We start from the raw sequence: 25133 nt of genomic DNA, 5'->3' as shown, positions 1-25133 counted from the left end.
CAAAATGAAAAGTATAAATAGATGTACCGAGTCTGCGGTAACCTGGAGGAAATTACTACAATGTGGCTCTCCGCTCTCAGCTCTCATCTCCATTTGTAACAACGAGAGGGAAATGACTGAGGTGTGTGAAATAAACTTACAGCACCCCGTGGTTTAGGGAGGGAAAGAAAAGGAAAATGGAAGATGAACAGGCCTGGTGAGAAGGTTGCACAGCATGGTTCTGAGAGGCCTGGAGGAAGTGGTGAATGACTGTTGTGTTACATGCCAGGGAAAGGTGGTTTGGTTTTTGAGTGAGGGAGTGTATATCATCTTTGACTTTTCTTGCAAGAAATCATGGCCCTTGAATAAAGGTATTATGGCAGAATAGCATAAATAAGATCTTAAAAAAACTTTAAGTCATGGGACTATGGCTCAGCACATAGCACTTGCCTAGAATGCCTGAGGCCTTGGGTTGAATTCCCACAAACAAACAATAAATAAACAATTAGAGGAAAAACAAAACAACAACATTCCATGCTCCATTGTTAATACCCTCTGACCGCTTTGGCTTTGCACATATACTTTCCTTAATTTGTTGTAGAGTCTAGGAAGGGAGGATAGGAGTATATCCAGCGACAATAGAGAGGGTAAACGCGGAGGCTATGGACTACTTGATTTTGCTGGGTTGGTGGCTCATTCTTTCTTCTCATAAGTTCTCTTATTTGCAAAATGGGAGCACCTGACAAAGAATTATTAAAGCCTTTCTGCTGTAAATTCTAGGAAGCCCCAGTCAAGCAGCTTCACCGGTGAGTTCAGAAAGCAAAGGCTGGAACTCTACTCTCTTGGTCCAGAATCCTAATTCCCTCTGGAGTATTTATTCTGAATCTTTCTGTGTATATTTGACAGCCTTAAGTGTTTTGTTTTTAATGTCTCTGTATACAAAGTTAGGCACTAGAGAAACTTCTGGGACTCAAGGATTGATTTTTTTTCTTTCTCTTTTTTATTTATAAATTTATTTGCTTTACAGTCCAACCTCAGTTTCCCCTTCCTTCTCTTCTCCCTCCCCCTCCTCCCCTTTGCCCTCCCTCCCAATCCACTCTTCCATTTCTGTTCAGAAAAGCACAGGTCAAGTTGTGGTAGGTAGGACTAAGCAACCCAGTATGAGGGCTAAGTTCCCAAAAGCCAGTCCAAGAGTCAAAGAAAGCCCCTGTTCCCACTGTTAGGAGTTCTACAAGTAGACCAAGCTACACAACTTCCACATATATGCAGAGGGCCTAGGTGAGTCCCATGTGGGCTCCCTGGTTCAGACTCTGTGAACTCCTATGAGCTCGGGTTAGTTGATTCTGTGGGTTTTCTTGTAATGACCTTGACCCCTCTGGCTCCTACAGCCTCCCCCCCCCCTCTTCAGCAGAATTCCCCTATTTCAGACTAATGTTTGGCTGTGGGCCTTTGCATCTGTTTCCATCAGTAACTGGATGAAGCTCCTCTGATGACAATTTGGGTAGGCACTAATCTCTAAGTATAGCAGAATATTATTAGGCATTTCATTCGCATTTTTTCCCTCCAATCATGTTTGATTCATCCTTACAATTCTGGGCCATCCAGCCTCTGCGTCCTGGTGTACTAGGCAGTGTCAGGGGTGAGCTGGACCAGTCACTGGTTCACCACTCCCACAATCTTTGCACCACCCTTATCTCAGCACACTAGGCAGGGCAGACTGTATGTTGAAGGGTGTGTGGCTGGGTTGGTGTCCCAATCCCTCCACTTGCCTGGTCACAGGAGATGGCCAGTTCAGACTCTTATCTTCTTCTGCTAGGCATCTTAGTTGGGGGTCAAAAGATTGGTTTTTAAAATGGGACTTGGAGATATGGCTCATCAGTTAAGGCCCTGTTTTGCTCTTATGGAAGAACCAATTTTGCCTGTAGCTGCCACTCCATGGGATCTGACACCATCTTCTGGCCTCCAAAGGCAGCTGCACTCACATGCACATATTCACAGCTATGCACATATACACTTAACTAAAAATAACAAAAGTAAATCTTAAACAGAAAAATTTAACTCCAAGAATGACAATATGAATTTCTTCATAGAAGGCCCAGTAACAGGAAAATCCAGTAGAAAGAGAAGATGGAGGTGGTAGTGGGTATCCCTGGGGTGGTAGAGGCCTGGGGATGATTTTATTATGGGAGGGATGAAGGAGGATTAGGAGGAGCCCAAAAGAGGGAATTCATAGAGAGACACATATCAGACTCTATTGGGTATTTATTTTCCAACTGCAAACTTCTCTCTTGTATTGAAAATATATCAGAACCAGCTCTCCAGTCTTTAATATAATTTGTCAATTTTACTAGGGCCTGGTGGAAAGTATATGTTTTACATTGAAGAGGTACAGTTTTAGGAAATATATTCTTGCCAACTCACTGAACAAATTTCAGCCTATTGAGTGTGAAAGCTTCGTACAGCTCTGTAAATTTATTACTGAGATGATTGTACACTCTGCTCACATTCTCGCCTCTTAGGAATGCACCCTTTCTCTGAGAACAATCTGGCCCAGTAACTTTTTATTATCCATCATATACACAGGCCATAGTCAATACTCTGATATTTTTTATTTTAACTCAGGCATCAACTCTACATTCTGACTCTGTACATATAACACCCACGTGTGCACGCATGCGTGCCCCCCTTCCACAAACACACACACAATGAGGAGTGAATTTTAAGAGCCTCCTTAATTTCTTCACCAACTGGGAAAAATGGAAAAATAACTCAGCCACAGTGCTTGTCAATATGTGTGGCGTTTTGCAGCTGGCTTTCCTGATCAAATAAATAATTTGTAAGATTTGGATGACAAAAGGATGTGACTTGTGCAGAGCCTTCACCTGCCAGCACCCCTCCATGTGGTCTGGTTCACAGACATAAGCAGAGAAAATGACCTTTCTCCTGTTTCCCCTGGAAACAGAGAGCCAGGCAGTGAGGGTAATCATTGGAATTTTGTAATTCAGATGGCAGCAGAACAGAAACCCAGCCTCACCTGGGCTCCAGGAAATGTGTTGGCAAACTTTTTAGAGCTCAGATTTAGAGTTTCTCCTTGTCTGAATCGTGAACGGGAAACACTTTCAATACATAGCTTCTAGACCAGGTTTCCCACTGAAGAGAGTCCTACTAGTTGATAGAAAAAGCCGTAGAAATCACTTCAGGATGCTGAGTTGGAGGGAAAAGAAATAGAGGCGTGTAATCGAGTCTCCTCAGGCAGAGCGATTCTCTGGGCAAACAGGTAAACCTGTAAGGAATGCATGGGTTTGAAAGCTATCCATTAACCACCCCCCTTTCTTAAGAATGCTGTGGAAAACCTGATAAGGACAATGATCTAATGTGATGCATATAGAAACAGGCAGTAATTACTTTTGATAAACTTTCTAAAGTGGAGTTTTTTTTTTTTTCATGAAATTTGTTAATTCTAGCCTGAGGATTGTATGGCAAGTGTTACAGGCATGGGGACCATAGGTCCAACGAGATGGTGAGAGAAACATTGGAACCTTTTTTCCTCGGGGGTAATTAAAGTTGTGTAAATTGGGGGCATGTGTTTTAGGGTCAGAGAGTATGAATGGTATTGGTGATTCTCTCTTTGCACAGGCTAAGCCTTGTCCAACAGTTTTCTAGTTGGAGTTGTTCAAATGTTCTTAGAGGTCTAACTAAAGTTATGAGAACAACAGCATGGCACATTCACTTGCTCATTCGTTGAAAGAGAATTCATTAAGAACTAACTTGAATTTTGAGGTCTGAGGTCCTCGTGCCAGAAAGAAATGGAATACTTGAAACTAGTATCTTAGAAAGATCTAGGTTTCTGTGCCTAGATGCACACCTACCCTCTCTCTTTCTCCCCTCCCCCCCCCCATTTGTGTTAAAGAGTTCATTATCTTGTTTGTGTTATTTTAATTTTAAAAGTCCCTTTCTTGGGCCTGGGGAGATGGCTCAATGGATAAGATTGCATTCCTGTAACCCCAGGGCTGTCAGCAGTAGAGGTGTGAGGATCATTGGAGCTTACTGGCCCACAGCTCAGCTCCAGGTTCACAGAGAGACCCGAATCAAAAGAATAGTGTGGACAGTGATAAAGCAGGATGTTTACAATCTACCTGTGGCCTCTGGGGAATCACAAAAACAAAAACAAAAACAAAATAAATGTGTGCACACATTACCTGTACACATTCATTTTTTTCCAAGCGGTTATAATTATCTTAAATTCTCGTCTTCTGATAGTGAAGCAACAAGGTCCTAAGTGGATATTGGGCCATGATTAAATCCTTTTTATTTTGCAAGAGAAAAAGAAACACCCCTTTCTTCCAGTTGGTTGAAGACAAAGGCTCTGGGATTGAGTTCGCCTGGATGAAAGTTCTCCAGCCCCCATGAGTTTGTAGATAGATATTTTAATGGAAGGCATATATCCTTGAATTTTTTGGACCCAAATAGAGAAATGCAAAGCAAATGCCCATCCATCCATCTTGGAGTGTTAGACTTCAGACATAGCATGGAATTTGTCAGTTATTGATGGAGATTGCTGGAAGACACTGAGCACTTGGCTCTGGACCAGCCCTTGATTTGCCAATGCAGTCAATGTCTGTTGGCTTTCTAAAACTTGTAGTGTAGCTTCTGGTCCACACTACTTTTCAGGTGTGACATGTGTGCCACAGAAATACTTTAAGTTATGACTTTTCTTCTAGTAGTCAACATAGGGACCAGCTGTACCATTGCCAACGATCTAGGCAGCAGGCATTTGTTGGGTCTCTTTTAAGGATTAGGACAGGAGAATTGGACAAGAAAGCCATTGCCTTCACATCCATAGGGAATGGAGCATTGCCAGCAAGGACTGCTCCTTCCTTCTCCCTGCCTGAGAAACTGTCTCCTTCCAACAGTGCTTGGAGCAGGGTCGGGGGAATCATGGGGAGGGTACAGGTGGAGTAGCAATTTCAGTCACATTCTGTATAGGAGACCCACTCTATTCAATGGCATACAACCTGACATTTCACTGTGCTTGGGAGAGAAAGATAAATATGTACAACGCCACTGCAGAGAATAATGGTGGAGACCTTGGGCTTGGAGGCATGACAGTCTGGGTTCAATTCCTTGTTCTCCCTTGCAAATGGCTTGCTCAGCCACTGCATGCCTTGTGTCTGCTTCCATAAAAAAGCCAGAATCCTCTCACTAAGCAGATATGAAGATCTGATGAGCAGGTGGGCAAAGAGTGAGTTGAGAGCCTGGCCCATAGCAGAGCCTCAATAAACCCGAGTTAGTGTTTGCCTTTACCGTCTCTGCACAGTACCGTGACATATGCATTATTTAGCTGTTTCCAGCTCTACTACCCAGCCAACTTGATCAGCCCAGCCCTTGAGTGTCACCCACATTTACCCTGCCATCTTTTGTCTGTTTTTCTCTTACCACATCTTATTTTGGATTCAATTCTCTTTCTCTTGGATCCTCCATCTTATTCATTCTCCCAATGGTGGCTATTAACCCAGTAGTCTCCAGTTGCTTTTTTTGTGGGCCTATTTTAATCTGTCTCCATAAGACAGCCAATGTCTGGTTCTAAGATGGCATCATCTTAGGTTCACACTTCCATTATCCACAAGTTGAACTTTGAAGCATAAGGAGTCCCGTCATGATCAGTTCTAGCTCACCTCTCCTTCATATCCCCAACAAAGCCGCAGAGCTGGCCTCCAGCCACCCAGCCAGCCTTATGTGGTATACCTCTACCCCTACTGCTTTCCTCCCCCAAGCATCCTTTGTTCAAAGTAGAATGGCTGTTAAGGTGGTGGACTATGGCTAGGGCACTTTGTCTGGATCCCCACTCTCCTATTCAGTAGTTGGAACTCAGTTTTTCATCTTAAAAAATGTGTATCTGTGTGTGTCTTTGTGTGGATTTCTGCATGGGAGCAAAGATGCCTGCAAAAGCCAGAGGCATTGGATCTTCCAGAGCTAGAAATAAAGTCAATTGTGAGATGCCCAACTTGGGTGTTAGGAACCACTGTTAGATCAATTTTCTGAACTTTGTGAATAGTAAGTCTAGTTATTTTTCTTTTTAATGGACAGAAGTTAATAGATAGTTATAAATTGTTAAAAATAATTGCTACATGTAATAAACAATGTAATAGCAATATTTGTAATTGCTAGTATTGCTCCCATTAATTCTTAGAATTTGGTTCAGGGATCCTCTGCTTCTCTCTCTCTCTCTCTCTCTCTCTCTCTCTCTCTCTCTCTCTCTCTGTGTGTGTGTGTGTGTGTGTGTGTGTGTGTGTGTGTGTGTGTTGCTGATGATCAAGCCCCAGGCCTTCCATATGTTAGACAAGTGCTCTACCATATCTCTAACCCAAATTTAACTCTGTAACTGTGATTTCTCTGATGTATGTGTGATCTCTTTCCCCCCAGAGGTTGGCTGGGTGCGCCTCTGGCATACTCCCTATTGCTCTGCCTTCTCTGTAAGAACATTATTCCTTAGCTCTCTAGCTGTATGCTCATTTTTCCTCCACCCTGAGAGGGTTACCCTTGCTTCCTTAACACACATGCACATGCACACAAGCACATACACAGGCACACAGAGCACTTGGAAAGGTTGAGGTAGCATGACCATGAGTTCAAGGCCAGCCTGGACTGTACGAGACACTGTCTCACACTCCACTCCACCTCCTATTCCCACCAAATTGATATCTCCAGCAGCAAACACAGTGCTTGGCCAAGAAGTTTATGCTAAGTATGTGCTTGTTGAACACCTTATCTTCATTAGATAAGAGAAGTGAGATAATAATTTGAGAAGTTTATTAAAAGTGTTTAAAGAACTCACTAGACTCATACTTCTCATTTGCCAAAGAAGTAGAACCAGATACATGGTCGAAGGGGAGTAACTTGTTATCTGGCTGGCTTTTCACTGCTTGCTCATTCTGCTATCAGACACTTCTCTGGAATGACTCCTAGCAAATTGCATTGAATGGCACTGTGGATTTCCTTGCACAGTAACTACTCTCTTCCTTTAACCAGAGTCAACATCTGGAGGTATCAGCAGTGATTGAGTTTTGGGGGGAGAAAATGATAGCGATTACCAGTGTTCTGTCACTGGAAGATACACAGAAGGCTTGCTTACTGCTAAACAGGTGAACATTAGAGAAGAAGATAGGATGTGTATGTGAGGGAGAGTAAGGCAGTCAGAAGATGTCTTGTTCCAAGTTATCAGTTAGAGTGTCACATGCTCCCTAACTCTTTTTTCTGGTGAGGGGATATATTCATGCCTTTTTAGTAGTGTGAATATCTGTGAATACCTGTCCTGAAGGGCCAGGTCTTTCTTTTTCTGTACCAGGTCCTTGCCTGGTGTTTGAGATGAGTGCTCTTGACAGTAGCAATGGATGAACACAAAGGCTTTGCAATCAGAGGAATCCCAAGCTCCTTAGCTTGTCAGCTGTGCTACACAGGAGAGCCACACAGCCTGCCAAAGCCTTTGGTTTCCCAGGCACAAAAAGGGGTTCAAGACTGTTCTAGGATTGTCGAGAGGACCGTGGATTGTGTTTGTGGGACATCCTGTAGAGCTCTTGGGCGCCACTGAAGGGAACTGTCAAAGGAATGCTTCTGATGCCAGGGAACACAGCCTGCTCCTTTTAAATTGGGGGTGCTTGGAAGGTCATGTGTTGTTAACTGCTTACATCACCTGAGCATGTGTTTATACTGAGATATGTGTGTGTGTTCAGGTAACTGCATAAAACTGAAGAGATGCTGGTTATGAAAAGTAGAAATTCACCCTTTTATGGACCTTGTATGTGCACATACATAGTGTATGTCAAAACTGAATGTCCTATTCTCCTGGATACCCCTCTCTTTCCCTTTCTGTCTATATATGCACACACACACACACACACACACACACACTACAAACAAGTCTGTCCATTTAGCTTCCTTTTTTAGCTTCTTTTTTTTTTTTTTCCTTTTTCAACATCACCCACGTACTTTGAAGAAGAGCAGTGATAAGTATCCATGGCAGTTGTTGCAGACATGGGACAACACAGAGGGTATCTTCCTTCCATAAGTAAATAACAGCAATAATAATGAAAGAATGAAGAAGAAAACAAAAATAGGCAGAATGAGCTGGCCTTTCTTTTCTTAAGGGCCTGCACCATGACCACAGATAAATAAGTCTATCAACAGTCATGCAGAGCCATACTTAGGCAGTGTGTGTGTGTGTGTTGGGGGGGGGGGTCTGTGACATCTCAGTGTGTACATACAGTATTAAACACTTGATAGTGTGTAACACAACAATCTGCATTACTCCTTGGATATTCCTGTGCATTCGAAACCTCTTAGTGGAGAAGCTATGTCAAAAGACCACTATGTTAGTAGTTCAAAATCAATTGTTTCTCTATGAATTATTGAGTCGTTTGCATTACATCCCTGTCCCCTTTTATTAGATGGGTACATGGCTACAATTGGAGCAGATAGATTTTCTTCTTTCTCCTTTACAAAACTTTATGTATTTTTCATCTTGTATTGTCACAAATTAATGAAACGAGTCCACTCTCCTCCACACATATCTTTTCAAGCTTAGGCATTTAAGTGCTCAGACACTTTAAGCCAAGTCTTTGTGGACTGTAGAGTCCTGAACTCCTAGATCAGATCATTGCAATACAAAAATGTGGCAAGCTCTAGGGACTCAAGCTTGTTTTAAGAAGAAAACACTCATTTTTTCCTGTGACAATGAGCATGACATTTGCATGCCTACATCCAGTACTGTCTCATAGTTTTTACTCCAAATGAAGAGACATAACTAAATGAACATTCCTTGCTCTTGTGTAAATAGATAGATTAATGGCATCAAGTGAAAGTCAAGCTTGCTTGAAATGTTAACTTCCTTATAGGGTTTTGAGTTTCTCTTATTTTTGATAAATGGACCAATCTAGCAATAAAATCCATGCACAGTAGGTTAATAATGTCATAGCTGAACTGTGAAATAGTAATGTGTGTACCATCCTTCAGCAAACAATAATCCTTGAAGCCTGATAAATCTATTCCCAGCCCAATTGCGTGTTCATTGTTACCCAGGACTCCATCTTTGCAAACACAAAGCAGTTCTGCCACTTGCATTTTTAAGCAGAAGCAACCAGGGAGTCAGGGAGATGCTGGCCTGTGGAGCCTGGGGAGACAAGGTGGAGGGACACTGCCTTTCCAGCTTTGGGCTTTTGTTGCCTTCAGCTTCCAAAGTCTATCCTCCCCTGTTACTGGTACCAGAGGATGCTAGGACCACCTGCGTCCTTAGAGAGCCCAGATCATTCATGTGGCTGCCACAGGTACTTGAAAGATTGGGATGAAGGAAGCAAAAATCCTCCCATCCAGGGCTTTCAGTTTTCATTGATTGCTTCCTAGCGAGCCAGGTTTGGTCTATTTACCCCAAATCCCTAATGACCAGAGAAGCTATGGGGAGACTCCTTCTGACACTGCTCTCCTGCAGAGCTGGGAATACAGAGCCTGGCAAACATCTGCAGGCTTCAGACAGCCAGCAGCATGGGCTGAATGCTGGCAGAGCATTTTTGCTCCCAGTCTGGTAAACAAAAGACAGCCAAATTCCCTCTTGTATTAAAAATGGGGAGAGAGGGCCCTGCTACCCCCACCTGCGACCAGTGCAGAGTAAAATTGATACTGTGGTAGTAAAAAGGAGAACAGTAGCCTAAATCAGGGCTGATTTTGAGGGGATTATTTAGGCTTCAAAAATCGAGGTAGCTTGGGGCAGTGGGTATAAACTTGACAAACAGGCTACTTTAGACCTGTCTGACTGTATCAGCATAATAGGGCAATGAAGCTTTTATTCATTCAAAGAAAGGTTGAGTTTGATTGGCAGGGCAGCCGCTTGAACGTGAGTGGCTCTTTCCCTCCCCAATACACCACCACTATCAATTACCGTTTTGAATACGAAGTGTTTCTAATGTAAAATAATGCCAACCTCTGCCTCTGCCCTCAGGCCAGAAGGAGTCTTTGTGCTATTTATTCCCAGTCTGGTCTGAACCTCCCCTCTTCTCTGGGCCTTTTTTTGCCCACCACCCCCCACCCCATCCTCGCTCTTTTCTTTCCTTTCTGTTTCTAAATGATGCCACATTGCCAGCAGAAGTGAGGTTCATGCAGAAAGACCTTCCTGCTCTTTATTTTAATCAATGACCTCCTGGGCGAATAACATTTTCACCTTGGTAATTTAAAATCAGAAGACCTGGGGATGTCCATGCTGGTGAATCACCCCAGGTTCCAGGAACAAAGGAGGCATTTTTTTTTTTTTTTTGTATTTTCGTAATTTCCCCTTTTGCTGTACAAACAACTGGGGCTCTGAAGTTGACTTCGTTTAGCAGTCAACTTCTGTCTAGAAAAATGTGCACAACTGAGCCAGCCACCGGCCTTATTTACATCAGCAAGTGGTTTGTCTGAGCTGCCATCTGTTGGCCAGTTAGCTATTTTAATTTGATGCCGGGGATACTACCTGACTTTGTATATTCCATTTTGATCTGCACCGTGTTCAAGGAATATTTGAAAATGACTCTAAAGGAGAAGACTTTGAAGGAGATGCCATTGAACAAATATGTACATATGTTAAAGCCATGCTGGGCAGGAGTGTGGGAACAGGAGTGCGAGTGTGTACACAGAGTGGGCTAATCATCTCTGTGGGCAAACTAACAGTGCAGCCTCCACAATTTCTTTTCCTTCCCATTCCCAGCAGATCCCCTCATTTACGCATCACTCAGATGCTCCCCGGCAGTTCCGAAGTCGTGGCTTAAAGGTGGTTATGTTTATGTCTCTTGTGAGCAAGAGTCGGATGGAATATGTATCTGCAAGAGCCTGGAGTCCTAATGTGGGTCCAACTTGTTCTTCTACCTTTCCATCATTTAGCTTCCTCTGAGCACCTAAGGAAGTTGACAGTGAGCACCTATCCAGAATTCTATAAAACAGTCTGCAGGGAGGTTTGGAAATGATTCCCCATGTTGCCTTCCATATAGTATTCCTCTCTATATAACTTCTTCCTACGGGCTCTTATGGTATGTTTTTTTTCCTTGTGTTTGTTAGATGCAAGAGTATTTCCACTTGAACTTTGACTTACTCCCACCTAGCTTCTTTGCTACACTCATCGGATACCTGCATTCTTCTCTTTGAGCAAACATGCTCTTACACAATACGCACAACTGAGACATACCTGTCTGTCCACACCGGAGGCACCTCCTGGTCACACACTCCCTATTGTGATTACTGATGGAACACAAGTACCAAGTCACAGAGCCAAGCACCCCATGCCAGACATTCAGGCACGAAACATGCAGACAGCAGGTGGGGCAGATCTGTCACTAATGAGGCCGAGTGGACAGTAGGCAGGCACCAGGAAAGAGTGAATAAGGAGACCTGGATGGACTGGAGAAAGTTGGGGGTTACAGTTTCAACTACCAGGAGATGGAGATTTTCTAGCCTATGCATTGTGCTTTAAGAATAGGTAAATCTGCTCACACCAGTGAAAATCGGAAATGTGTGATCTTGGGAAAACGTAAGCTTCATTTCTCTCCCTGAAAAAGTGCAGGCAGGGCTGGGACCCAGAAGACCCATGTCCATAGGGGAGTGTGGGAACAAAGTGAGATAATGAGATTAAATGAGACAAAGCATTCATTCAGGGGGCAGTGACCTGTAATGAGAACAGTCAGAAGTTTGTTTTGTTGTAATGTGAAGTCAACACCATCAACCAGTGTCTTAGTTGGAGATAGCTCTCAGAGAAACTGACAGTAAGTTTGGAGTGTTAGAAACTGTGCCATCTAACTAGCATCCATCCATTGGCCAATCCTTGAGGTCTTTTGTTCTGCAGACCTTTCATCACTCCAAAGAGATGCAGAGTTCTCAAATGCTGTTAGTTGAGAAGAACTAGAAAAAAAAAGTTGTATTTGCATATTCAATTTGCTAGCATTTTCTGGATCATCTTCTGCTTGCAAATCAGCTAAAACTCCTGTGAGCCGTGGCTAGAGCTTCCTGTGTATGAGCGAGCCTGACAGGCTGTGGCATTTGGGTCCCATAAACTAAATCACATTGGGGGTTATATGTCCTTTCCATTGAGGTTTGAGAGATGCTCTTTGCATTATATTTTATGTTGGCTTTACAGAGATGATCAGAAACCATTATTTCCAAAGAAAGATATGGTAGAGGAAAACAACTGCCTTCCTAATTATTTGAATGAAACTTCCTAAACATTAGTGGAAAGGGGCTCCATGGAGGTGTGCACCATCCCCAAACTTAGTACTCACAGCCTAGCATCAGTCCAAAGTGGTTATCCAAATATAATGCCAACGGGAAAGGTGCTCATGTGCTCCCCCACCCCTGTGGTATTTATAAACTACTATCATTACTTAGAATCCCCAAAATGTATCTTTAAAGAGAGAACAGCCTAACAGCAATGAAATAATTTACTCTCTATTTTTGAACAGTCCACTGAATACCTTCTAAGTTGCCTGGGTGCCTAAAGGGCTAACAATGCTCTTCCATGGAGATAAATAAGCTGTCAATTCATGATGAGGAAAATCAAACCCACAGTGTTGATCTTGGCTGGGAAGCCTGTTCAAGTATGAGAGAAATTTTTGCCGAGATGTAGCTGAGCCCATGTGTTAGCAGTTAGCACTCCAGTGCCACACTGAGCCTCTGCTAGTCTTTTCAAAAGATAAACATGGCTGTCAAAATAAGGAAGGGGAAAGATTAACCCATTCAGGTGCACATAAATAATAAATGACACTCTAGCTCCCTGGAGTCCTCATGGAGAAAAGAGCCATGGTCCAGAGGATGGTTGTTATTGGCTGGCTTACCTGGGTTAGTTTCTTTTTTCTCAATGCCTTCTGGAGCTGGGGCTGGGAACTGCAGGAGGAGCCTCTGAAATGAATATAGGTGTAGAAGGAGAAGGCTGAAGTAGAGGTTGAGACTTGGAGGGGGTGCATACCCAAAGCCCATTGGTTCACTGGGTCCCTTACACTCTATGATCTAATTGTGTCCCTCTGAGCCTGTGCTCTCAGGCCATGCACACTTTGCAGTATTAAACCTAAAAATGTTAGCAAAAAGGATAGTTTAGTGTAGATTTAGATTGGTGCACTGCTGTAAAAAGACTTGCGTTTGTTTTCTCCAGTTAGAAAAACTCACTACTGGGTATGAGCAGAGAACAGGAGAGTGAGGCATTTTATACTGACCTTCCCCTGCAGTGGGGACCTTTTCATCTGACTACCTTGGGAACTTTGGGTCCAGAAGATACCTTAGTGGCCCCAAAGTTTTTAAATGGAATCATAAGTCAATGCCAAGTATTTGGTGAAGTAACATTATTTCCTGAAATTTTTGTGGTATAGGTTGGAGAAGCCCTCCCTTTTCAAACTTGTTCTCAGAAGTCTGCTGTGAGACAGAAAACCAAAGTGTGTTTCACATCTTTCCATAAAAGTCAATGGTTTTATGCCCATTGGAAGGGCTCAGTGTCCTTCTGCATGGAAAGGGTCCTCTAGCTGAGACCAAAGGAGAAAATTTTGATGTAGTTTTTGGAGTCCACTCTATGGGAGAGGCCTTGGGACTGAGCACAGAGGTTATTCTAACCTACCTAAGGCGAATGACTTTCCTTGTTTTTAAAGGTCACAGCCCCACCTATTAAAGGTACCAGAACTGAAGGAAAACACTTGAAAGGTTCCACTCCTGCTGTACTTATTTGAAGACCATCATATGTATTTGGAGTTGTTACCATTATTTTTCTTGCTCTGCTATGGCATTACATTTTATATTATTATTGGGCCTACTATTATTTTACATTGTTCCATGACTCTGAATATGCCATGTGGTATTATTATTATATTTTTGCAGAAATTTTTTTAATGTGCAAAATGAGGCATACTTTCAATGTCATTCTTTCTCTTGTAACTGGGTGAAAAACACACACAGTCCTACCAAGAGGATCATGAGCTTGTGGGTTCTGATGAAGAACTAGGCAAGACTTTAAATTTATGGGTTTCAAGGGAAGTGAATTTTGCTAAAATGGATTCAAAGTGAAGGCGTGTTCTCTTGGCTTATGGATCTGATCCAGGGCTATAAGAGAGGGGCAGGTGAGAAAGGTGGATACAAATCTCTGAAAAATTCAAAAGATTATTAACCTGTTTAGATAGCAGAAGCACACCACACAGGAATGAGGACATGGATTTGTATGTTTTCATCCCCCTCACCAGGCTGAGCTCAGTCTTGGACACAGAAGCAACCAGCAATACTATGTCTTAGTAGAATATGATGTCTGGGCTGCACCTTTAAATAAAGTAGCTTGTTTGCTTAGGCTTATGGCTCAGAGATATTTGTTTTGCCTTATACATGTAGTGAAAGCTGGGATTACAGGTCTTTCTCTAGGGGTAATTATAACAAAATGCAGATTTATATCAAGAAGTTTGCAGGTAAAATGGCTCCTGTTTAAGAGACCTCGGTTTCAGTTTCAGTTGGTGCTTTAGAACTCCGTGGTGGTTTTTTGTTTTTTGTTTTTTTGTTTATTTGTTTTTTGTTTTTGTTCATTTGTATGTTTTTGTTTTGTTTGTTTGTTTGTTTTGTTGCAGAGACCATTTGGAGAGGTTACAAAAATTCATATAGAATTCTTATGCACAAGTTTGGATTAAAAACGGCTTGCCTTCCTGCTTCAAGTCCGTAGACTTTATAAGCAAGCCATCTTCTTCAGTCTTTGGTGTTTGGAATTTTAGAAATAAATTCAAATGGAAAATATGTAACTATCAGCATGCTGTGTATAAAATGAAGATGTCCAAGGAACCAAGGAGAAGCATATCTAAGAATACAGTTTGGCCAGAGCTCACTGGTGTGCGAGTGTGTGTGTGTGTGTGTGTGTGTGTGTGTGTGTGTGTGTGTGTGTATGTGTGTGTGTGTGTGTGTGTGGTGTTCATCTCTCCATGATTCATTCTGAGGGCTGTTTTAGCCTTCATAAAATATTCATGCTAGTTGTGCATGGTTCTATAATTGCCATCTCAGGTCTTGAATTATTTATACGTTGTACTGTTCACATAGTCTCATTTACTGATAGAGGAGATATCGCCATACAAGAGGATCCCAAACACTCCAAGGCCTGTTACTTTGCATTAAGTAGTGGAATTATATTACTGTAGGTGTAAAACGCTGGCCTTTTTTCCTCCTCTCCCTTTAATATATCATTTTTGTATTTATAATATGCTAATTGTCAGGCGGCTGTTAAGCCTCATAATTCCTGTCGAGTTTTTGCAGAAATCAAAATGTGGCTGGGATGATTTAGTTTTTGATCTGAGAATGATTGTTCTAGGGGAAAAAGAAAAACCTTTACACACAGCACAATGTATTGAAATGATGTATGACTTTACATGAGTACCTGAGCCCTTTTGTTTTGTACTGATCAGTTTGTGCACCTCAGTGTTAACCAACATGTGGTTGGTTTCTGTAGACATGTTCCGAGGAGCCTTGCATGCTTTCTACCCCTAATTAAGCCCTGTCTCCATTCAGTTGCATGGTGTCTCTGTATATATTCACTTTATCTTCTTTATCTTTCTTCCCTGCTTCTCTATCTGTATACCCTACTATTTTGAAATTTGTGTGAGTGTAGGACTATATTGTAGTTTTATTGCTCACCCCCCCTTCATGCTTTGACTTTCAAAAGTCCACATTAATGTTGGATAGTATCAAAAGCCAGGTCTACCCAGGGTCTATTCCACTGCATTTCACTGTTATTATCCACATTTGAAAAAGGGGAACCAGAGCAATTCATGCTGTTCAGAACCTCCAGATGATAGGTTTAGTTTTCCCCTCTACAAATGGAAATCTATGTATTTTGGAATAGTCTAGGATCTTCCCAGTCCTTCCCATCCAAAGCTCTTCTCCACCTCCCCTCCCAGGAAAGATTGGAATTTTCCTTCTAGCTGGCTTCCTATTGTCCAGGCTTGCTTCCCCTCTGTGTAAGGCGTGTACTTCCTGAACCCCGTACCACCCACAGGCTGCTGCCAGGGCGTGGTGTGATGTGAAGCTGGTGGCCAGATAGTTTTTAGTTGTACTTTAGGTGAGTTCAAATATGTGTGAAATGGGAAATGAAGGGGGGAAACCAAACAAAACAACTTATTTTGTGTGTGTCTTCTGTTTAGGCCAAGGTCACAGTTCAATGTTAAACTGTTTTTGTACATCTAAAGATGTTTTAAAGTGTGTGTATGTGTGTGTGTGTGTGTGTGTATGTGTGTGTATATGTGTGTAGATTGTGTGTATATGTGTATGTATGTGTGTGTATGTGTGTGCATGCCTGTGTGTGTGTGTGTGTGTGTGTGTGTGTGTGTACTACAGGGTGCATGTGGAGGTAAGAGGACAGATTTCCAAAGTAGATTCTTTCCTTCTTCTATTTGGGTTCAGGTTTTCAAACTGAGGTTGTCAAGTTTTATGGCAGGCACCTTTCCTCACTGTGGTGTCTCCCTGGCCCTTAGATGCCTTTAACACTGCTGTGACATTTGTCCAGCTTCCTTTTCTTTTTCTTTTGCCCTGACATTTAAGTAATTAACTAACTTACTTGTTTAGGGTGTATGTAGGTGCTCATATGCCACAGTGTGAGTGTGGAAGTCAGGGGGCAACTTTTAGGAGCTGGGGTCCAGGGATTGAACCCAGGTTTTTAGATTCAGTGGGAAGTATTTTTTATCTGCTGAGCCATCTTGCTGGCCCTTATCTTCAATTCCAATTCTCTGTGGCAGGAACGTATCTAGTTAAACTTTAGTAAATTTTGTTTTGTCACACACACACACACACACACACACACACACACACACACACACACACACACTGTTTATTTATTATTTTGTTTTTGAGAAAGGTTCTCATTTACCCTAGGCTGCCTTTGAACTTGCTATGGAGCCAGGATGGCCTTGAATTCTGATCCTCCTACCTTGACTTCCTGAATGCTAGGATTAAAGGCATAAATATCAGGCCTGGTTTATTGTGGCACTGGTGATCAAACCCCAGCCTGCCTGCATGCTTGGAAAACATCCTATGAACTGAATACCACTAAAGCTAATGGAGGTGTGTCCCAGGAGACCTTTGATCTCCCAGGGTGCATGCTGCTTGTTGTAAGTATTCACGACACAACTATTATATTGGTTGAAATCATGCTAGATACCAAGCTCTATTTAGATAGTGTATCCTAAAACATATATCCAGAAAACTAAAGTATGATTTAAGATGAAATTAGACCAGTACCTTCCACAAAGTAAATTCCATGTCTATTTTATTTTAAATAAATTATATAGTTCTTAGGGGCTAATGACAACTCACTTGATTAGAGTGTGCTAAGCATGGTTTCAACTTCACAATCATATGACTTTTTTGTGTTCTTATTTTCTTCTGTCTTATCTCTCAAGCCAGAAAAGACAGAAAGCTTTCTATTAGAATAGACAGATGAGCTCCATCTGAAGTCAGAGGCAAGTTCAAGGCCACCTTGGGGTTGGGTTGACTACATCTCCACCTGGCCTGGTTACTTGTTACTGTCTGTTTTGGCAACACTTTTAGGTTGTGAGGCATTTTGTTTTTAATTCTCTCAGCCAGTGTTCTGCAATTCTAGCAACCCTGCACCTGCTCGGATAACTATGTGTCTGCCTCCAGGCTCATCTTTTTGCTCTGAGTGTTCCAAGCCAGTGTCTGTGTTTTCTGGAAGTTCAGTTTCAGAGAGGTGAATTGGGTACACCACCGTGGGAAGATTCCCAAGCTAGGATAGAGCTGAGGCAAGGCAGTGGTCCAGCTCTGCCTTTGTTAGCTGTATTAACAAGCAAGTCCACTCAGCAATTTCAGCTCTTTCCTCTGTAGCTATAGAAGGGCACAGGAGTCAAGGGTCTTGCTCTAATGATTTTGGGGGCTATTTCTTCCTGCTGGAACCTACAGAGATGGGTTTTAGAGACTTATCCAGGGACCCAATGAAGCTCACACATGGTCTGCATTAATTTCAACAAGGCATCTTGTTAAGGGTATTTTATTTCTTCCTCTTTGGATTTTGAGCATCTGTGAAAGCCACTCCTGTTTCTACCTATTCTATCTGTTCTTCATGCCACTATTATGTAATTATCCCACTAACAACAGTGGTCCTGGTGCAAATATACATTTTCTAAGGCGGGGGGGGGGGCGGGGAGGGGGAGACTCTAGCAATAAAAGTGGAGGAAGATCAGAAAGAACTGTCATTTTATGCATTTTTTTCTAAAAGTATCTGGTATTTGGTTTTGAAGTATTAATTTGTTTTCTGCAGCAATGCTCATGTCAAAAGTTGAATCTCTGGATGATGTCAAATTCTCTAAAGTATAAAGTCTACTGGGAGAGGTGATTAAAAACCATCACTTCAATTACTCTATGTAAGTTTAAGTTAAAATGATTTGTCCCTAAGCTGGAGAGGTAATTCAGTGGGTAAAGGGGTTGGTGTGTAACCCTGAGGACTTGAGTTCAAATCTCCAGCACTGTTATAAAAAGTCAGATCAGGTGACATGAACCTGTAATTCTAGTACTGGACAGGTGGGGGCAGGGGGGTCATCCCTGGCTTGCCTGGCCAGCCAGATAGCTTAGCATTTGGTGGGAGACCCTATCTCAAAGAGACAAGGTAGAGAGAGAAATTAGAGGGAGATATCCCATTGCACCTCTGTGTTCCATGTGTGCATGCCCCAGTGTGCCCCCCCTGCTCCCACATGCAGGCACGCCCCCCCTCCCGCATAAAGTTGTCCTTTCTGCTTCAGTCTCTTCTGCCCTGTTGGTGCCTATTTACCTGATGAAACTTTAAACTTTGATCTGAGTCCCACCTTCTAAACTCTCTCAGATTAGGTCCAGAGTTTTGTCCCAGGAGGAGATAGCTCAAACATTTGGAAACAGGCAAGGATGTATTATGTCACTGAGTCTCCCCTCCTTGTATGCAATACTCCTCTAGTCATCATCTCCTTTGACATTGCTTCATGCTCTCTGGTCCCTCAAATCCTCTACATCTTTTGTATAAGCAAAGTGCAAGGGAACTGGGTCAAACACACATTAGTTAGGACTCCAGATATGCTTTTCCTTTTCTGTGAAGCTGCGGGCTTGAGTTTCAGGCTCAGGCTTCTCATTGTTAAAATGGGAATACTATCTGAAAATACCCAACATTATCCAGCGGCTGCAGTACATGCTACATGAGTATCTATCTATCTATCTATCTATCTATCTATCTATCTATCTATCCATCATCTATGTATATATACATACACACACACACATACACACACACACACACACACACACACACACACATATATATTCTTCAAGCAACATTTAATGCTGCCTATCACTTACTTTTTTTCTATGCCTGCCCTGAATGATGGTGTCCAGAAGTGACAAGACTCAAGTCTGCTGAGGAGGAGGGCAGAGCCTTCATGTCATCTCAGTTCTGAACATCCTATTCTCAGTGATGGAGTCAGTGTTTGTGCTGCCTGTCTGTGGTGGGGTCAGTGGCATAGGGTTTTCTATCACAAGCTCTTAGTCTAGACCCTGCTGAGATGCTTTGGCAAGGACAAAACAAAATGATAAACAGAAACACCCGTGCTGGCATCAGGTCTACTGCATTTGGAACAGAACTTGCTCTTTCATAGACAAAACAAAACAGTAAAAGAGTATGTGCCCCTCACCCCTGTGTGTTTGCATTTGCATTGGATGCGAGTGCACGTGTATATGTTAAGTGTGGGACCTGTGCCAAAAGTTAGGGGTGGTGAGAACTCAACCATTACAGCTAACTCAAGTACTTGAAAGAAAAGAAAATAGCAGAGCCTTATGAGTTTTGTGAAGTCAAATGATGAGAAAGGGGGTGGGGGTGGGGAATGGGACCTTTTCTTTCCTGTTCCCCAAATACACAGCAGCTCTTTCTCACCTTCTCTGCCATGGCCACGCCACAAGTGTGTTCTCTCTCTGGGTATCTGGCACCTTTGGGTCCAAGGTAAGCAACACCACATTGTTATGCAAATCATTCCTATTCCCAGCAGGATTGCCCTGTGCCTGGTGAAGCCCTCTCTACTGGGAAAAAGCTTTCCAGCTGTCTCCTCTTGCCTTGATGTCTTTATAGAGACACCAGAGCAGACAAGAGTTCTGCATCTTTGTTCCAGACAACACCCACTTTCTACTGTTTTTTCCCCTTTTTTTTTTTTTGCTTCATTTTAGCACAATGCACACACAGCCCAAGCCAGTGCCTTCCCCTCTGCTGTCCTTCTGGGGACACCAGCCCTGGGAGGGTGTGCAGTTGAGCTCTACTATCCATGGTTCAGAGGGAAAGTGTACAGCTACCTTTCTTTGCGTCCTTCACCTAGGGACCCCCATCAACCCTCTTTCAGTCCTTACTGGGTTTCAAGAAGACATTTTGCACCTTTTCAAGAGAAGGAGGTTACAGGCTTTCAACATCAGCCATGTTGTAATTGATTTGTCTGTTTTGGTTCTTCCTGTATGGATGGATGGTCCATGGGGCCCCCTCCCCGTGCCCACCACCATCTCATAACCTCTGATTGCTGTATGATGTTTTCAGACCCTTTGCTTTCCCAAAGTTGTGCAAAGTTGATGCATGGGGCACCAAGTCATCACATAACTAATGAGACCCCTCAGCCCTTCCAATGGGGCCATACAAATGGCTGGGTGGCATGGGTCTCTGGACTCTGCTTTTAGACTGTTTGATCAAATAGCCGACATGTTGCCCAATTTTCAAATGAGAATGATCACTGCTCTTGCATCACTGAGCACTTCTCTCTCATCTGTTAGTTTGAGGGAGGGTGTTAGGTTAGAACTAGACTTTCACAGACCCCAGGAAAACAAATTGAGTACTAGGTCTCCTGGCAGAACCAGTGAAAGGCAAAGGCTTTCCTCACAACTTTGTGATAGCAACATGTCTGTTTCCTTCTTATCTTGGTTTCCTTTAATGATCTGATGAGTTAAAAAAAATTATTGTGTAGATATTGTGTGTGTATGTGTGTGTGCACATGAGTGCATGCATGTGAATGTGAGCATGAGCACATATATATGTAGAGGTCAGTGGACAACTTGCAGGAATAATTTCTTTCCTTGAACTGTATGGGACCCTGGCATCAAACTCAGTTACTCAGGCTTGGCAGCAAGTGCATTTACCCACTGAATATTTTTTTTTAATAAGAAGGAAATATTTGTCTCTGTTTCCTATATATACATTGGAAGAATCAAAATCTCAGATGTATATGCACAAAAATAGACACTAACTTAGGGTTTATAAAACACAAGGATAGTTATCAATTTTAATTTAATGAGGAGCGATATAGCTAGGGTTAATATGAATCATTTGGTTTTTTTGTTTACTGGAAAACTCTAATTTGAATTTTGACTGTGTGTGTGTGTGTGTGTGTTATTTTTGTGAGTACACTGGCTTCTTTTGGTGTGTGGAGGCCAGAATTTGACTCCAGGATGTTTTCCTTAAAGATTTCTCCAGTTTATTTTTTGAGACAGGGACTGTCACTGAACCCAAGGCTCTCTAGCTTGGCTAGCCTTTCTCTCTGGCCAGCCCTCCGGGATCTCTTTGCCTCCATCTTCCAGTGCTGGAGTTAGGTGATATCTGAATTTTTAATGTAGTTGGAGATCCAAACTCAGTGCAACAGATATTTTACCCACTAAGCCATCTCTCCAGCCCTAGTAAAATGTAATGTTTTCAGAAGGGCTTGTGTAAGGCGGCTGTGATGGTGCTTTACACATTTCATAGGCAAGTAGAAAGCTATAGGTGAACTGGGATCTGAGAGCCTAATGGTTGAAAGCCTGGCAAAGAAGATACTATATTTAATAGAAATCCTGTAGGATCTATTCTAAACCTTCCAAGAATATGGTTTCCTTATTTTCATTGTATGTCAAAATATGTATTGAAATAATTAGCTTTAAAATCAAGGCAGGATGGTAGGGGAAAGAACATTAAAATGATATTTAATCATGTGGACATTTTGGTATACTCAAAAGGGGGGTAGGGGAGGCTGTGTTTTTTCCCCCAAACCCAGGAAGGTGGAGAGAGTTGTCTATGATAAGAGCTCAGCTGTCACCCTCCATGTGTGATAGTTCCCCAAAGAAATCAATGGCCTTCCTGGCTCTAAGGCTTTGTCACCAGGTGTGGTGCTCAGCACAGTTGGATGAAGATGCAGCCACTGACCAGAGCTGCCTTTCATGTGGACAAAGATAAATGGCACAGTTAAGACAGTGCCATCACCCTTCTGGAACACTGAAGTCAGGGAGATGATGGAGGATGAATGGCCTCCAATTACACCTGATGGTTTTATGAACTTGGAAGAAATGGTTTAGAAAGTGATCTGAAGTACTCAGGTTTGTTTAGAATCCATATGAAACCTCTTCCACTCCAACACCCGACAACCATCAATTTTGCCATAAAAATAAGGCTCTTTCTCTAACCACTGGTGTTTCAGGCAGCCATGTGTGCCCTCCGATTTCCATCCACACCACTGGGCCTTCATTATTAGTTGCACTATTGGACTGTCCTGAAACTTGGCCAGAAGCAACAGACCAGAATTTAGAGCAAATTTGAGCTTGGCAGTGACCCTATTTGGGGGATTTTCACAACTCCTGTTTTAATGTTTCAGTTTAATTTTCTACATTTATTATGTATGTGTATATTACAATGTGTGGAGGTCAAAGGACAATTTGTGGGAGTCTTTTTTTTTCCCCTTCACCATGTGGGTCTTAAGGATCAAACTCAGGTTGTCAGGCTTGGCACAAGTGCCCTTATCTGTTCAACCATCTTGTCTCCTGTATGTAATATTTTGGAGAAGGCAGTGCAGGGACTATAAACAGTTTTTTTTCCATAAGCATCATATTAATCCCTATGTGTTCCTGCATATATAGTGGCATGCTCTGGTACTTAATAGTGCCTGTGTATGCTCATAGGTATGTAATATGTAGATATATATATATAAAACTAGAGTCCCCAGTGTATAGTTTATACTTTGGAAAGAAATCATCTTCCGTAATTCGTCACTGCCTAGCTCTTGGAGACTGGGCCAGAACATCGTTTATTAACAGCGACAAAGCCGCACTCATAAACGCCGACATGTTACATTAATTTATAGGCACTGAGTGACTTATTAAAAGTGACGTGTGAAATATAACAGGGCTCGGCATGGATGATTAGGTTTCAGGCTTTGAATTGTTGACAAGGCAGGGGTAATGAATTGCGGGACACCGGCTACTGTGTTTCCCCCTCATTAGTCAGTATTAGCTGCATTAATAGTAATAATTGGATATATTCATCATTTAAAATGTTTAAATAAATGTTTGGACAGTACCTGATTGAAGCTGTCAAATATTAGGCTAAAAGGGTTTGTGACCAAAAACAAAACAAACAAACAAACAAACAAACAAAAAAAAAACCACGATGATACCCCAAGGTGAGAGATTTACAAAGCTTTGACCAGGCCAGCATTGATGTCTATCTCCCTCAGGAGTTCGGAGTTCAGAGGAGTTGGGGTTACCACCCACCTTCCTCACAGACATTTCTGCATAGAAGGCTTTGAAGGGGAACAGGAGGACATAACCAGAGAGCCATGTTTGAGACTGGTTCATTCAGGATGTCTTTCTGAGGAGTTAAGAGACCAACTAACTTTGGTCCAAGTTAGTTTTGAGGCTTTGTTCAAATCTCTAATCTTTGTCTCTAATCTTTGGAGATTCTATTTCTAAGCCTCTGTATGTGACTTCTGGGTTTATTGGATCTACCACTACTTTAGGTTAATCATTAAATGAGATACTAGAAGACTAGAGAAGACTCTTAACCAGCTTCTCTATCCTCCCTTTCCCAGTATTCATTGGAAATTTTAGTTCTAAATAGGATCAATGAGATGGACATGACTCCTCTCTTACCCCTAGAGAGGAGGTTATCACCATTGTTCAGTGTGTATAGTATTTATTGTCTGAGGATAGGAACATACAGATGCTTCCTGGAGTAACTGAAGACTAGACATATCCCAAGTTCATGATTGAATTTGATATTGATCTTTCTCTCTATTACTGTGACCAGTTTAAGCTATCCTATGCAAAATGCCTAGGGGGAGAGAGGGTCAATATACATTTTGGGGAATTCCATTACTGATAAAACTAAATCAAAGACAAAATACATCTTTAAATTGTATATGAATAAATACAGATTTAAGATCTCTGTGAAGGGAGGCTGAAGTATATTCATCTGCAACACTATAAATTTCATTGTAAATTTGTAGTGTTAGGGACAACTAAACCCTTTTACGAATTTATGGCAGGCATGGACCTTTGAACTTAATACAATCCTCCTATCTATCTTCACAGTAATCTCTCAGGTAGATGATAAAACTACCAACTCTCAAAGAGGCTGAAGCTCAGAGAATTTCAGTGATTTGCCTAAGGGTACACAGCTAACAGGCTATAGAACTCAGAATTTCAGTGAATTTGATCAAATTTATGCTTTAACAAACCTGCTACTCTGCTTCAGACAATCTGGGGACTTGCACTGGCATAATTTGGAAGGGTTGTTGTCTATCTACAGTGTATGTCTAAGAGTTTGAATAGAACTGAGGAACATCCTGAGGTGGAAGAAGAGTAAGATAGGTATAAAAAAGGCCACTTTGACTCATGAGCTTTCTTGGAGAAGAAAGGAATGTGTTACTCTGGACCCAGACCCAGAACTGGAGTTTATGAATTTAAGAGGCAGAAGGCCAAGATTTGGTTATCAAGAAGGAGGTTCCATCCCATGTAGATAGAAACAGCTGATCCTCTGACCACCAGCCCTTGGAGCCAGTGTTCTTAATGTCTATAATAACTCATGAATGAGAAGACTTGATTTGCCCTGTCAGTGTCTCTAGGGATTTTCTACATTTTCTGTCATGCAACTTTGTTTTCATGTGTATTTGCATGAGACATTGGCATCATGTATGTAAAAATAGACCTAGAATGCAGTAGGTAATGACCCAGATTATACACAGGATATTATAGAGTTTATATTTATGACTATTGTTAATATTGTGCAGTGTACAAGAAATCAAGATGGTATACATTTACTATTAAACTATAGATATTTTTCTTGAGTATGATTTGGTTTTGCAAGTGTACCAGAATTTGAGTCTCCACAATAA

The 25133-nt window shown here is 42.0% G+C and overlaps 2 protein-coding genes across 8 annotated transcripts in view; both read left to right on the top strand.

Moving 5' to 3' along the window:
- Positions 1–25133, top strand: part of Ebf1 (EBF transcription factor 1) — a 391326-nt gene that overhangs the window by 206191 nt on the left and 160002 nt on the right. The gene's annotated exons all lie outside the window — the stretch shown is intronic.
- The window catches only part of Adam19 (ADAM metallopeptidase domain 19), a 1172352-nt gene continuing 1166597 nt past the window's right edge, over positions 19379–25133 (top strand). Inside the window, exon 1 of the mRNA XM_051180873.1 lies at positions 19379–19383. The gene's annotated coding sequence lies outside the window, so the exon portion shown is untranslated. The remainder of the gene's footprint in view (positions 19384–25133) is intronic.

The sequence above is a fragment of the Phodopus roborovskii genome, unplaced genomic scaffold, assembly GCF_943737965.1.
Source record: "Phodopus roborovskii unplaced genomic scaffold, PHOROB, whole genome shotgun sequence".
NCBI classification, from domain to species: Eukaryota; Metazoa; Chordata; class Mammalia; order Rodentia; family Cricetidae; genus Phodopus; species Phodopus roborovskii.
This window is presented reverse-complemented; position numbering and strand designations above follow the sequence as displayed.